The following is a 14,308-nucleotide window of genomic DNA, read 5'->3' as shown; positions in this document are numbered from 1 at the left end:
TGTGGAAAACTTTTTAATCGGTTTCCATCCAGAAAAAAGAGCTGCTAAGAAGTCAGAATTGCAAAATTGGTAGGTGGAGCTAATCGGATTTTTATCTGTTTGCAAACTGTTTCACAAATGCATGAATCATTCACATGACATATTCCTTATGTTAAGAATAAGTAGGTTTGAAAACACTATTTAAAGATCATATAAACTTAGACTAATGGCTACCGACATTGATTCACTGTCTTTAGGCTCAGCTCAAGTATTATTTTTTTACTTAAAAAAGTGAATCGCTTAGAAAAAACATAATACTCGCATGCACATGTCTCAGTTTTTGTATAAATTAAATTATGATATTTATGCGTATTCTACGATTGAGCAGCCTGTTAGTATAATTATAAAAGTGAGACTGTGTGTATATATACGTGTGTGTGCGAGGACACTTCCCAAGCTATATACTCAACGAATTTATGCCTACAGATTTGAAATATATAGGTATAACCTTGCTGGCTTCCTTCCATATCGTTTTCAACGATCGGGCGATTCTATATTTACAAAAAGGGATGGCAGGTAAATATATATATATATATATATATATATATATATATATATATATATATATACATACATATATATATACATATATAATACATACATATATATATATATATGTATATATATATATATATATATATATATATATATATATATATATATATATATATATATATGAGTGTATGTGTGTGTGCAGCATTTTTCTTTATGGCACATTTCATCAAATAAAGTAGACGTTTTTTGTCTATTAATTCTATTTTCGACCTTTCCAACTTCCGCATAACAGTCTTCACTTCTGGCGAGAAATGGCTGATATAATCACCATATTTTTTTTAAAAACAAAATAATTAACCATTGCGGGAAAATATAAATTGTTCAAAACCAGTCAGATTAATTTATCCCTGATGATGATAAATATGGTGATTATATCAGCCATTTCTCGCCAGAAGTGAAGACTGTTATTCGGATGTTGGAAAAGAATCAAAAATAAAATCAATAGACAAAAAAAAAAGTCTATTTTATTTAATGAAATATGCCATATATATATATACATATACATATTTATATATACACGGCATAATCACGTTGACACACCGGTTCTCGTCAGATCACCAAAGTTAAGCAACGTTGGGACTGGCTAGCACTAGATGGGTGACTATTTGGGAATTCTATGCGTTGTATACGCTTTCTGTTTATTTCGGTATTGTTTCCAGTCGTTCTTAACCTCCATTTGCCACCGGTATTTAACAATGTCGACTCAGGAGAGGTGTGTTTGGAGCTTGCGCAATTCTTGCAACAAAAATTTCACGCGCAGGTACCCTTACAATGGGTATCCATAGTCTGTCAAGATTGAAGGAATCCTTATATATATATATATATATATATATATATATATATATATATATATATATATATATATATATATAATGACAAAAAACTATACTCCAAAATTCATGATGTTGACCATCTTATAATTTATTTCTTCAATTCAGTTGACTTATACAATTCTTGACAGTATCTGTTTCATTGCGCAAAATCAATCATCTTAATTATTATATCAATGAGTGAATCTATTTTGCCCTTAACTCATCAGAAAAAATAGAAACACTCAATCCGTCAAAAGGAAATGAAGTGTGATTTGACATGATTAAAATCCGAAAATTGGAAGAGAAGCAGCAAATACCTTTATTATGTTTCCTTCACGCCATTTTGAATTTTATCAAATAAAGTCATTAAACCCAACTATTCGTATTAACTTAATTAATTTAATAATTTAATAAATTAATATTGCTCTGTAATTACATTGAGCTTCTTAAATAAGGATTGGTATATATTATAAGTAAATATATTTCTACATATATATATATATATATATATATATATATATATATATATATATATATATATATATATAGATGTTATTTGTTATTTGTTTTTGTTTTAAATATTAAATAATAAATTTTCTATATTATAAAAACAAAAAATATATATGCATATATATATATATATATATATATATATATATATATATATATGCATATATATTTAGTTTTGATCTCACTACGATATATTAGGTTCAATATAATAATCGTTAGAGAATTGTCTTTATAATAATAAATACGTAATCTGCATGAATTAAAATATATTTTAGCATATCTTACGAACTAGTGTATATGTAAATTATATGTAAATTCAAGGCGTAACAATTAAGTTTACAAGTCAAAGCCTTCAGTAAACTTAAAGCGAATATGCATATTAATATAGACTATCTACTATCTGGCCGGTTGTGTACAAATCCCAAGAGCGATAGGAGTCTTCTATCATGCCTGAAAGTGACACAATGTTCAACGAACGAAATCGGAGATGCGCTGCTGTACGACTCTCGCTTTTATAGATCCAAGTTACGACAACAGGACCATTTCCAGCACCCTCAAAATGAATTTATGGATTGCAACGTATAACAAGAACGTCTCCAGGCTGGAATATGGTCTTTGGTCTAGTTTCAGGTGAGGGTCATATCATGCAACTTTACATCTTCGAAGTCGGCTTGAAAGTCAACACCAAAGTGTACCTGGATGTGCTAAAGTGTGTGTATTGACCCTTGGTGCAATCAAGTGGCCGCTGGCAGACCTTGGGTGTAGCACCAGGACTCGGCTCTAGTCTACAAGGTCAAAGAGATCCAGGTGTGGCTTCAAAAGTAGTGCTACGACTTTTTACTCCTCTCTCACTCCCCCCCCCTTTTCACCCCGACCTGAACCCGCTGGTCCACTTTCTTTGCTCATGGGTCGACATCACCAACATGGCCTAACCTTTCACAACACCAAAGCCAACCTGATCGCCGCCATCGAGCTCCCGCCGACACTTGTGGAAAAGACATGCTCCCAGTTCCGGACCTGCATTGAGGCGATGATTGAGGCTGAAGGCGGCTTCATGGAATACTACATAATCAAGTGACTTGAATTGATTTTCAATAAAAGTTTTACAATAAAGCTGTAATATTGTTTTTTTAAGGGATCAGATTTATCGTTCCACCCTGTAGAACATAAAAGTGAGAATGTGTGTGTGTGTGTGTGTGTGTGTGTGTGTTTGGTTGGGTCTGTGTGAGGACACTCTCAGCTTTTCCACTCCAAAATTTTTTTTTATGTATGTATTTGAAATTTGGTACAAGGTGATTTCAATAAAGTTCCAGACATTTTCGTATGGGAACTTTTATTGATAGAACACACATGCTTTGAAGTAATATCCTCTGGCTGCAATGCATTTGTTGTACGGTTCCAGCAACTTCTGGGAGGCTCTATGGAAGTCCTCTTGCGTGAGCGTGGCAGTGACCCTCGTCACAGCCTCTTTCGTCACAACTGTTTCATAACGACAGCCTCTAAGGTTTTTCAAAAGTCACAGGTAGCAAGGTCTGGAATATAGGGAGGGTGGGGAACTGTTTTAATGCCCATCTTGGTTAGATAGTCTGTGTCAAGGATAGAGTTGTAGATTGGTGCATTCGTGCAAATTTACCACATCTTCAGTTCCTCACAAATTATTGTGTCTACAGGTCCCACACTGATATCAAACTGTGAACTTATTGTCTCTATAGACACACAACGGTCCTTATCCATTATATTTTTTATTTAGTTAATCAACTCTGTTGTCCTTACTTTCTTACTCCACCCACACCTCTCGTCATCCCTTACAAATTCCCTGCCTTCCTTGAATACCTTATGCCACTCAAAAATTGATACCCAGTTCATACAAGATGGTCCAAAAGCAGTTTGAGGTATTCTATACGTTTCTGTGGCATTTATTCCAAGTTTAAAACAGATTTTTATTGTAAATCGTTCTTCTAAAATGTCCCCCACATCAAGATTTTGATCTACAGACTTGACATTTGATATATAGGGTATTTAGACACGTGGAAAACTTTTTAATCGGCTTTTATCCGGGGAAAAGGGCTTCAAGGGGTCTAAATTGAAAAATTGGTACTTGGGGCTCATCGGATTTTTATCTGTTTGTCATCTGTTTCACGAATGCACATGCGTGAATCGTTCACGTTGTATAAAGAATAAGTAAGTTTGAAAACACTATTTAAAGATCGTGTCAAGGTGACCTAATAGTTATTGTACTTGACTTACTATCTTCGGTTTTGGTTTCGATCCAAGCTCGAGAATTTTTTTTTTTTTTTTTTTTTTTGCTTACAAGACGTGAACTGTTTAGAAAAAAAAAGAACATGATACTAGCATTTACATGTCTCGGTTTCTTTCCGCTTTTTACTTCATTTTTAAAAGAGGTTTATATATATATATATATATATATATATATATATATATATATATATGTGTGTGTGTGTGTGTGTGTGTGTGTGTGTATGTGTGTGTGTGTTTTAAAAACATCTACATAAAACGCGATACATCTAGTAGTCGTGCGAGGTTAGCCGCGTGGTAGAGGTTTAGGATTTAATTTTCAACTATATAATTATATCAGTAATCTAATTTTTCATATATGAATTATTATAACAAAAACAATATTAGTGTTTGCGTAGACTGGCTCCACACCTAATGTTGCTTACGGTCGAGGAAAGAAAGCACTAATCAGACCTCCACTGAAAAAGTGCAAAGAGGACTGGGACCTTGAGAGGTTTATTGGCACCCAAATCCCAGTGGAGATCAATGAGGGTCCTAATTTCGAATCTCCCTAGATTCAACTACTCTTATGTGTCAGTGGATAATTATATTTAATATATATACATATATATATGTATGTATATATATATATATATATATATATATATATATATAGAGAGAGAGAGAGAGAGAGAGAGAGAGAGAAAGAGAGATAGTGTGAGAGAGAAGGAATTTGTGAGTGAGAGAGAGAAAGACAGATTGAAAAAGATTGAAAACCATCTTATTCAAATACAGACAGACTGTTGCTCCGCTTAGCTAATAATGGAGAGATTTGCATAAACATCACCCGCCAGGCTGTCCTCACATCCTCTGCATCTGGAGGGCTTGTCGCAGTTAGCGAGGAGACTTGATTCTTGGTAGAATCCAGACATCTACATGCATCCTTTGTTGTTGGAACTGCCTATCACGCGTCGACATTTTCAGTCAACAATAACTTTTACAAAGGACAAATAATTACGTTGCTGCGTTCGCGCTCAGGCAGATATACATTACCGAAAACTCCAAAGTTTTAAAATATATTCGTATACATATTTTTTTTATTTAAATATCCTTTTTTAAATAAATAATAGAATATATCATTCTTTGTATATTATCTTTGTTGTATTTCTCTTTGTCTGTCTGTTCGTTCCACCTTTCCTCCAAAACTACGGAGCCGATTTGGCTGAAAAAATTTTTTTTATTGAACTTTCTGCAAACTAAGTATCGTGATATCCGTTCGAGGACACTTAGTGATAAAAAGGGATTAGCCACCACTATACCACATATATTCTAGAATTGTACTCAGAAACTATTGGGTCAATCTGATCAAAATTTCGTATGGACCTTCGTTATGATAAGTTACAGCGAATTAAGTATTGTGGTATCCGTTCGATGCACTGTTAGAGATTAACAGGTATTTATAAGGATTAGGATTTAATGCAAAAATAAGCATAAATTTAACTAAATTCATCAAACAATTTGACATAAAACGTTTATTCCAAGTCAACGGGCTATAACTTTTGCCCGTTTTTAACGGGGCAACAAATCTGATTCATTTATAATATTTCAATTGTCATAGTAAATATCCCAACTCTATAATATAGACCAATGTCTTTTTATTCGTATATGAATAAATACATGCCTGGAGCGCCACAAAATTATTGCAAATAAAATTAATATACCTTTTTACTAGCACCGGACGAAACCATTTCAAGAGGTGCCTGCAAACAGAAAAAGCAATTAACAAGTAAAATCAGACAACCTTTGTTGCCTGAAATGAACTCGCAAGTAAATGCTTTGCTCAAAATATAAAGTTAATGGTTGATAATTTTTCTTTAGGTCATCAGAAATGATTAAAATTTATATATGAAAAAATAGATTTCTTATATAATTATATAGTTGAATATAATATGGGAATACTTTGTCGTTGTTGTTTTCGTTATAATTATTTTTTGTTTTTGGTATTATTATTATTATTATTATTATTATTAGTTCACAAGGAGCTTTCCAACATGTCTTCAAAGATCTCTCCTTGAAAACAACCTGAGGTGCTCCCTGAAAGCTGAGTGACAACGTCTCCTCAGATTTTCAGTACTGTCTACCTCTTTCGATAACATTTGCAAATGAATTTGTGTTATCCCAACAGCCACTTACCATTGATTTATCGCTAGCAGCGACCATTGGTCTTCACTGGAATTTGAGTAGCAAAAAGCCTCCCCAAGATCACAGTTTTCTTCGCACTTGTCCAACAGAGGTCCGGTCAGTGCTCTCTCCTCGGTCTTTCATTCCTCGTTGACCCTACTCGACTATTTGGCATCACTCTTTTGTGGGAGCGGTGATGGGATAATTGGAGGCGATGTGGAAGGGGTAGGGAACCTATAGATACGCAGCTGTGATGTTCTTGGTTGCATGTAACACTTTTCATGTTTTGCCTCTGCAGCAGTTTGTCTGGTCAACTCATATGGCTCATGTGTATTAGTTTCCGCATTCAAGGGGGTTCCTCAATATTTGAGCTGTTTTCATTATGGTTATTCGTATTTTTCCAGTCATTCCTCTGATTCTAATTTCTCCCATTCTTTTTTCAAGTTTTTCGGAATTGTTCCTAGTGCTCCTACTATTATAGGTATTATTTTGATTTTCTTCATCTTCCATATACCTTTTAGCTCTCTGGCTAACTCTGTGTATTTGCTCCGTTTCTCTTTTTCTTTGATATTCACCTTGTGGTCAATTGGAACAGCAAAATCTACGATTTGACAGCATTTTTATTTCCTGCTAATTATTATGACATCCGGTTTTCTTGCTTTAATAGGATTATCTGTTTGATTGTCCACGTCCTATATGATTTTGTGATTCTCATATTCAAGTACTTTTGCTGGCTTATGTTTGTACCATTTGTCTGTGCGTTCGAGATGCAGTTGGTTGCACAAATCCCAGTTTACTGCCATTCCCACTTTGGTCGTGTCTGTTTTAGTATTCCTTTTGAGCCAGTTTTCTGCATTGTCATTTCATCTCTTTGTCCACAGAGTCTACATTTGCTTTTTTGTGTGTTCTGCTTTGATGTGATTGGTTCTTATCGAATTATCAGCTCGTGCTTCTGTTTAAACTCCTAAAATTAATTCGTCAGTTCCTAGCAGCATCGTTTATAAATAGAATCTCCCGACTGTGCAGGATCGTACCCCATTATAACCTCCAAATATTGCAACATACGATATATACATTAACCAAATTTTGGCAGCTGTCAGATTCCATGTGAGCAAAATGATGAAATTCTCATCATACTGCTTGCTCTACAACAGAGACGTGATCCTGCCGTTAGATAATGTATTAATACACCGGAGTATATACTATTTTAGAATAGATAATGTATTAATACACTGGAGTATATACTATTTTAGAATAGATAATGTATTAATACACTGGAGTATATACTATTTTAGAATAGATAATGTATTAATACACCGGAGTATATACTATTTTAGAATAGATAATGTATTAATACACTGGAGTATATACTATTTTAGAATAGATAATGTATTAATACACTGGAGTATATACTATTTTAGAATAGATAATGTATTAATACACTGGAGTATATACTATGGTGATAAACAACACGATATCGCTCTAGAATAGATAATGTATTAATACACTGGAGTATATACTATTTTAGAATAGATAATGTATTAATACACTGGAGTATATACTATTTTAGAATAGATAATGTATTAATACACTGGAGTATATACTATTTTAGAATAGATAATGTATTAATACACTGGAGTATATACTATGGTGATAAACAACACGATATCGCTCTAGAATAGATAATGTATTAATACACTGGAGTATATACTATTTTAGAATAGATAATGTATTAATACACTGGAGTATATACTATTTTAGAATAGATAATGTATTAATACACTGGAGTATATACTATGGTGATAAACAACACGATATCGCTCTAGAATAGATAATGTATTAATACACTGGAGTATATACTATTTTAGAATAGATAATGTATTAATACACTGGAGTATATACTATTTTAGAATAGATAATGTATTAATACACTGGAGTATATACTATGGTGATAAACAACACGATATCGCTCTAGAATAGATAATGTATTAATACACTGGAGTATATACTATTTTAGAATAGATAATGTATTAATACACTGGAGTATATACTATTTTAGAATAGATAATGTATTAATACACTGGAGTATATACTATGGTGATAAACAACACGATATCGCTCTAGAATAGATACATCTATCTTTTACTTTAGTTTAATTGAGCATTCGGAAAGCTATGGAGAAACTGATAGAGAACTCGGATAAGAAAACAAAGTCTGTAGATTTTAAGATTGGAAATCTGGTTTATTAGAAGAACCAACAAGGGCTGGGAAAGCTAGATGTACGTTGGAAACCATATTATGTGGTTATAAATAATAATATAGGATTAAGGATCGATTGACGGGCTCTGTGACAAAGGCGTACGCGGAACATATTTAGCGTCGATCAAGGAATGGGAAATTCCCAGCACGGAAAGACCGTTAAGAAAAACCACATTGTCCGTTCCAAGGGAGGCCAACGAGTTGAATAACGATTCAGTCACAGAAAAAGCTGATATCCCAATACGGAGAAGTCGAAATCGACGGGAAAGGCGGTGTGTCGCTCAGAGCAAACCTATGATGCTGGCTGCACAGGTAAACGGCAACTCCAGATTTAAGGGAACTGGTGAATTTCAAATCACGCCCATGAACGTGACTATTCCGGCGATGTGGTCTCCAATTATGACCAGGTTTCTGAACTTTTCACTGGACACTATTCCCGATAAGTTAAGGAGTATGAGAGAGACCACTATCTACAAGTTGTTGGATGCTTTAAGCCGGACAAAGGAATATAAATTAATATAAAGGAATAACTGTAGGACCCTTAGTGTGGATCATAATGGGTTGTAGCGAGGACAATGTGGTTGTGCTGGCGTGTGTAGGTCTTATAGTAAGAAGACGGGTTGTCAGACGACGGACGAGTGTGAATAGTTTAAAGAGAGAGGCGAGATCAAAGAAGAACGACCTCCCGGAGACACAGTATCCGAGACTAGATACATATGACTGTTGCATGGGGGAGGGCACAATGAGTCCAGGTGCGGACAGGAAATTGCTCCTCACAAGCTTATAAGAAGGAACTAAGAAGATCTGGTCCTCTAGGAGCTATAGACCCACCATCATGTAAAATATAGAAAAGAATATTCCGTCTCAGGGTTTGTTCAATGCGTGACACTTTGGAAGATGATTAATCGTATCGACAGAATATACAAAGCGCTGAGAATGATTTATGAAAAGAGATATGAGAAAGATATTAAAAAAAGGATATTTTTTATTAACTCGAGCAGCAAGTACGCACGAGAGTCATCGAGTGTTATCTACCGATGTTAATTTTTTTAATTACGACGCGGTTACCGTCAAATGATTTTTACCATGCATCGGGTGTTCCACATTTTAAGACATTTAACAAAAGAAAAAAGACATTTAACAAAAGAAAAAAACTTATTATTGGAAAGAAAAAAAACTGTAAGGACTTAAGTTAACAACAGTATGTTAACAACAATGTATATATAATTGGTATTTGTACAGACTGCAGCATGCAGAAAAAAAGTAAAATAGAATAAGAGATATTTTTAAGAAAAAATATACGAATATAGATATGCTTATGTAAATGATAAAAAGTTAAAAAAAACGTAAAATAGTATAAGAGATATTTTTAGGCAAAAATATACGAATATGGATATGCTTATGCAAATGATAAAAAGTTTAAAAAAAAACGTAAAATAGTATAAGAGATATTTTCGGCAAAAATATACGAATATGGATATGCTTATGTAAATGATAACAAAGAAGTAAAATAGTATCAGAAATATTTTAAGCAAAAATATACGAATATTGATATGCTTATGTAAATGATAAAAAGTAAAAAAATAAAGTGAAATAGAATAAGAACATTTTTTAAGCAAAAATATACGAATATGGATATACTTATGTAAATGATAAAAGTAAAAAAAACAATAAAAGAGTATATTAAATATTTTTTAAACAAATATATACGAATGTGGATATGCTTATGTAAATGATAAAAGTAAAAAAAAAAAGTAAAAGAGTATAAGCAATATTTTAAGCGAAAATGTACGAATATGGATGTGCTTATGTAAATGATAAAAAGTAAAAAAAAAGTAAAATAGTATAAGATATATTTTTAAGCAAAAATATACGAATATGGATATGCTTATGTAAATGATAAAAAGTAAAATAGTATCAGAAATATTTTTGAGCAAAAATATACGAATATGGATATGCTTATGTAAATGATAAAAGTAAAAAAAAAGTAAAAGACTATAAGAAATATTTTTAAGCAAAAATATACGAATATAGATATGCTTATGTAAATGATAAAAAGTAAAAAAAAGTAAAATAGTATAACAGATATTTTAAGCAAGAATATACGAATATGGATATGCTTATGTAAATGATAAAAGTAAAAAAAGTAAAACAGTATAAGAAATATTTTAAGCAAAAATATATGAATATGGATGTGCTTATGTAAATGATAAAAGTAAAAAAAAAGTAAAAGACTATAAGAAATATTTTAAGAAAAAATATACGAATATGGATATGCTTATGTAAATGATAAAAAAAGAAGTAAAATAGTATCAGAAATATTTTAAGCAAAAATATACGAATATGGATATGCTTATGTAAATAATAAAAAGTAAAAAAATAAAGTGAAATAGAATAAGAACATTTTTTAAGCAAAAATATACGAATATGGATATACTTATGTAAATGATAAAAGTAAAAACAAAATAAAAGAGTATATTAAATATTTTTTAAACAAATATATACGAATGTGGATATGCTTATGTAAATGATAAAAGTAAAAAAAAAGGAAAAGACTATAAGAAATATTTTAAGCAAAAATATACGAATATGGATGTGCTTATGTAAATGATAAAAGTAAAAAAAAAGTAAAAGAGTATAAGCAATATTTTAAGCAAAAATATACGAATGTGGATATGCTTATGTAAATGATAAAAGTAAAAAAAAAGTAAAATAGTATAAGAAATATTTTAAGGAAAAATTAACGAATATGGATGTGCTTATGTAAATGATAAAAAGTAAAAAAAAAGTAAAATAGTATAAGAAATATTTTAAGCAAAAATATACGAATATGGATGTGCTTATGTAAATAATAAAAAGTAAAAAAAGTAAAATAGTATAAGAAATATTTTAAGCAAAAATATACGAATATGGATGTGCTTATGTAAATGATAAAAAGTAAAAAAAAGTAAATAAAAATTAAAAAAAAAAACACCAATAATATGCGCATATCATATTGGAGTGAAAAGTGACCCATAGAATGCATTCAGCATTGCTTTAAAATGTTGTATAATGTTCGTTGCTGGTTATTTTGTGTTATACTTGTGTTTTGTTGATTTCTGAAAAAATATCTACATATAATTAACAAATGGTCTTTGGACTCGAAAACGCATTTCATACTGATTTTGATTATTTGGTTTGGTGTTGTAATTATTGTTTTGTTGAATTGTGGAGAAAAAAAAAACGAAGAAATGTAAATTGATCGGGCGCTAGAGGGCGTTGAGACGGAGAAAGAACGAAAAAATATGTGAATATATATTTTTTTCTTAATGAAGAGGGGAGGGGTGTCACGTGTTGAAGGTGCACACACGCATGACAGCTGGTGGCCAAACACACTAAACGATGGGGCCAGGGTGTCAGAATTGATAACGTCGGCGGTGAAAGGTCAACTATCTGACGCACGCAGCTGTCGACGCGAGCGCACCTGCAGAAGAGCAGGTCACATATATAGCCAGAGAAAAAGGCAAAAGAGAAGAGAAGCATACAGTCAGCGAGCAAAGCAACATTAGCACGAGCTTGTGGTTCAATCCACCTACCCTTCTGTCCAAACACCGTCTCTAGCTCGGCGCCTGCGCACGAGGCAATAAAAATATAAAGAAAAGAATATTTTTTTATATTTTTATACAAACGAAGATGTTACCTTTTTTCTGTCTGGCGAAAAATCAACTGCACAGCAAAATAACGCAAAGTTATTTGCAAAGGTTATCGAAAGAAAAGGTGGAAAATACAGAATATTTGACGAGGATTGCTGTCACCAAGACCTCAGGGAGCACCATCGATTACTATTAATGAGTATTTCTATGACGATGATCTGTGTAAGGATTCCGAGCGAGTAAATAATAATAATAATAATAATAATAATAATAATAATAATAATAATAATAATAACTAGCGGGACCTGTGAAAATTCCACAGAGGGACTCATTCATATGTAATATATTGATGTTGGCATTCTGTGGATGTTCAGCGTAAATGGAGATGCTCTGATATTATTGTAGCTCTTTTGTTAAAACTGCAAAAGTATTTATATAAGCTAGCAGGGATGCCCGGCGTAGCTCGGTCGCAAAATACGCTTTAATATGCTATTTTAATTCTTGCAGATTTCGTATATGTTATTACAGAGTTAATGTTCGATCGATTTTTATATATTATAAAGTTATGATTTCAAAAATAAAAAAATATATATCGATATGATTTGGGTGCATCAATTGAATCCAAAACAAAACCAAAATTTAGGAAAAAATATATAACGAGTTCCTTCAGCTATGATCGAAACCGAAACCAAAACTTGTGAAGAATTCTTGATAAAATTATTTATAAAATAATAGATTACTGGAGTGCCATCAGCTATAATCGGAACTGAAACTAAAACTTATGGGGAATTCTTGGGGTTAAATATTTATTACAAGAAATAGATGTCCATAACAATTAAACGACAGTCACTTGGATGTAAGCGTGGCACACACAATAAATAACACACACGCTATCCTATTAATATATAGATGATGATGATGTTAATAATAATAATAATAATAATAATAATGATAAAAATGATAACAACAACAGCAACAACAACAACAACAATAATAATAATGATAACAACAGCAACAATAATAATAATAATAATAATAATAATAATAATAATAATAATAATAATAATAATAATAATAATAATAATACCTACAACTGTTTCATCGCCAACTTCGACTGAATCGAAGGTGGGCTGCTTTCTCAATGGCGATCTCTGGACCTTGGAATAAACTTCCAAGTAAAGTAAAAAATATACCAACAATTCAAGGTGGATTTGGACAGGTGTTCGGGTGCTCTATCCTCTTGGCATTAAAATTTAGTCATTTCAAGAGAGTTAATAAAACAATCTAAGATTTAGACCGACTATCACCGCAATGATAATTCAATTCATTATTTTGAATTCTGTATGGAAGATATAGTTTTGCAATAGATCGGTTAAGTTGATTTTATATGTCATGATATAATCGGACATCTTCAAATGATTCCTGCTTCCGATCGGCTGAGTTTTTCGAATTTTCGGTTCGGACCGTAATTCGTTTACAGGAAATTAAATATTAAGAGCAACGAAGAAAAGAACCTATTAAAAACGTTATTGTGATTATTCTCAAACGTGTCGTAAGGATAATGAATTCTGTTTAATTTAATACTAAGAGTGCCTTCTAAGCGAGAAGAAAGTAGATTAAATTCTATGAATACACCGACACAGACTTTTTCTATTCATCGCAAAAAGAGAATTAAAGAAAGCATTCGTTAATTATATTTTATAATCGAGTCGCAAAGAAAAGACAACGTTGCTGTTTTATTATACTATTTTATATGGTGTTGTTATAGTAATAAAACTGTTCCATGTCATAATAATCAAGTATATTATCTTGTAATTTGTACAGAGTTGGTTGGTTGGTTGTTTTTGTTTTACGGCGTACCAACCCCTTTCAGGTTGTTTTATATCGAATCCAATGATTTGAAGAAAAAATATTTTAATAGAATATATATTTTTTTTCAAGTCATTTTCTATTTAACCCATAATTGGGGCCCTAACAGGTACTACCACTCCGGGCCAGAGTGGTCCTGGGAGCAATGGCAATTAAAGGGTGGCTCCACACTCCCCAAGGCCCGCAAGGTTGGGACCTCACCATCGGATATAGTAT

General features: G+C 32.2%; 1 protein-coding gene across 1 annotated transcript in view; it reads left to right on the top strand.

Moving 5' to 3' along the window:
• Nucleotides 1-14,308, top strand: part of LOC145268257 (neuroendocrine convertase 2-like) — a 328,833-nt gene that overhangs the window by 245,787 nt on the left and 68,738 nt on the right. The window lies entirely within an intron of this gene.

This window comes from Euprymna scolopes, chromosome 43 (assembly GCF_053919585.1).
Source record: "Euprymna scolopes isolate OS-2025 chromosome 43, ASM5391958v1, whole genome shotgun sequence".
In the NCBI taxonomy this organism is placed as follows: Eukaryota; Metazoa; Mollusca; class Cephalopoda; order Sepiida; family Sepiolidae; genus Euprymna; species Euprymna scolopes.
The sequence above is the reverse complement of the archived record's forward strand: the minus strand, read 5'-3'. Positions and strand labels throughout refer to the sequence as shown.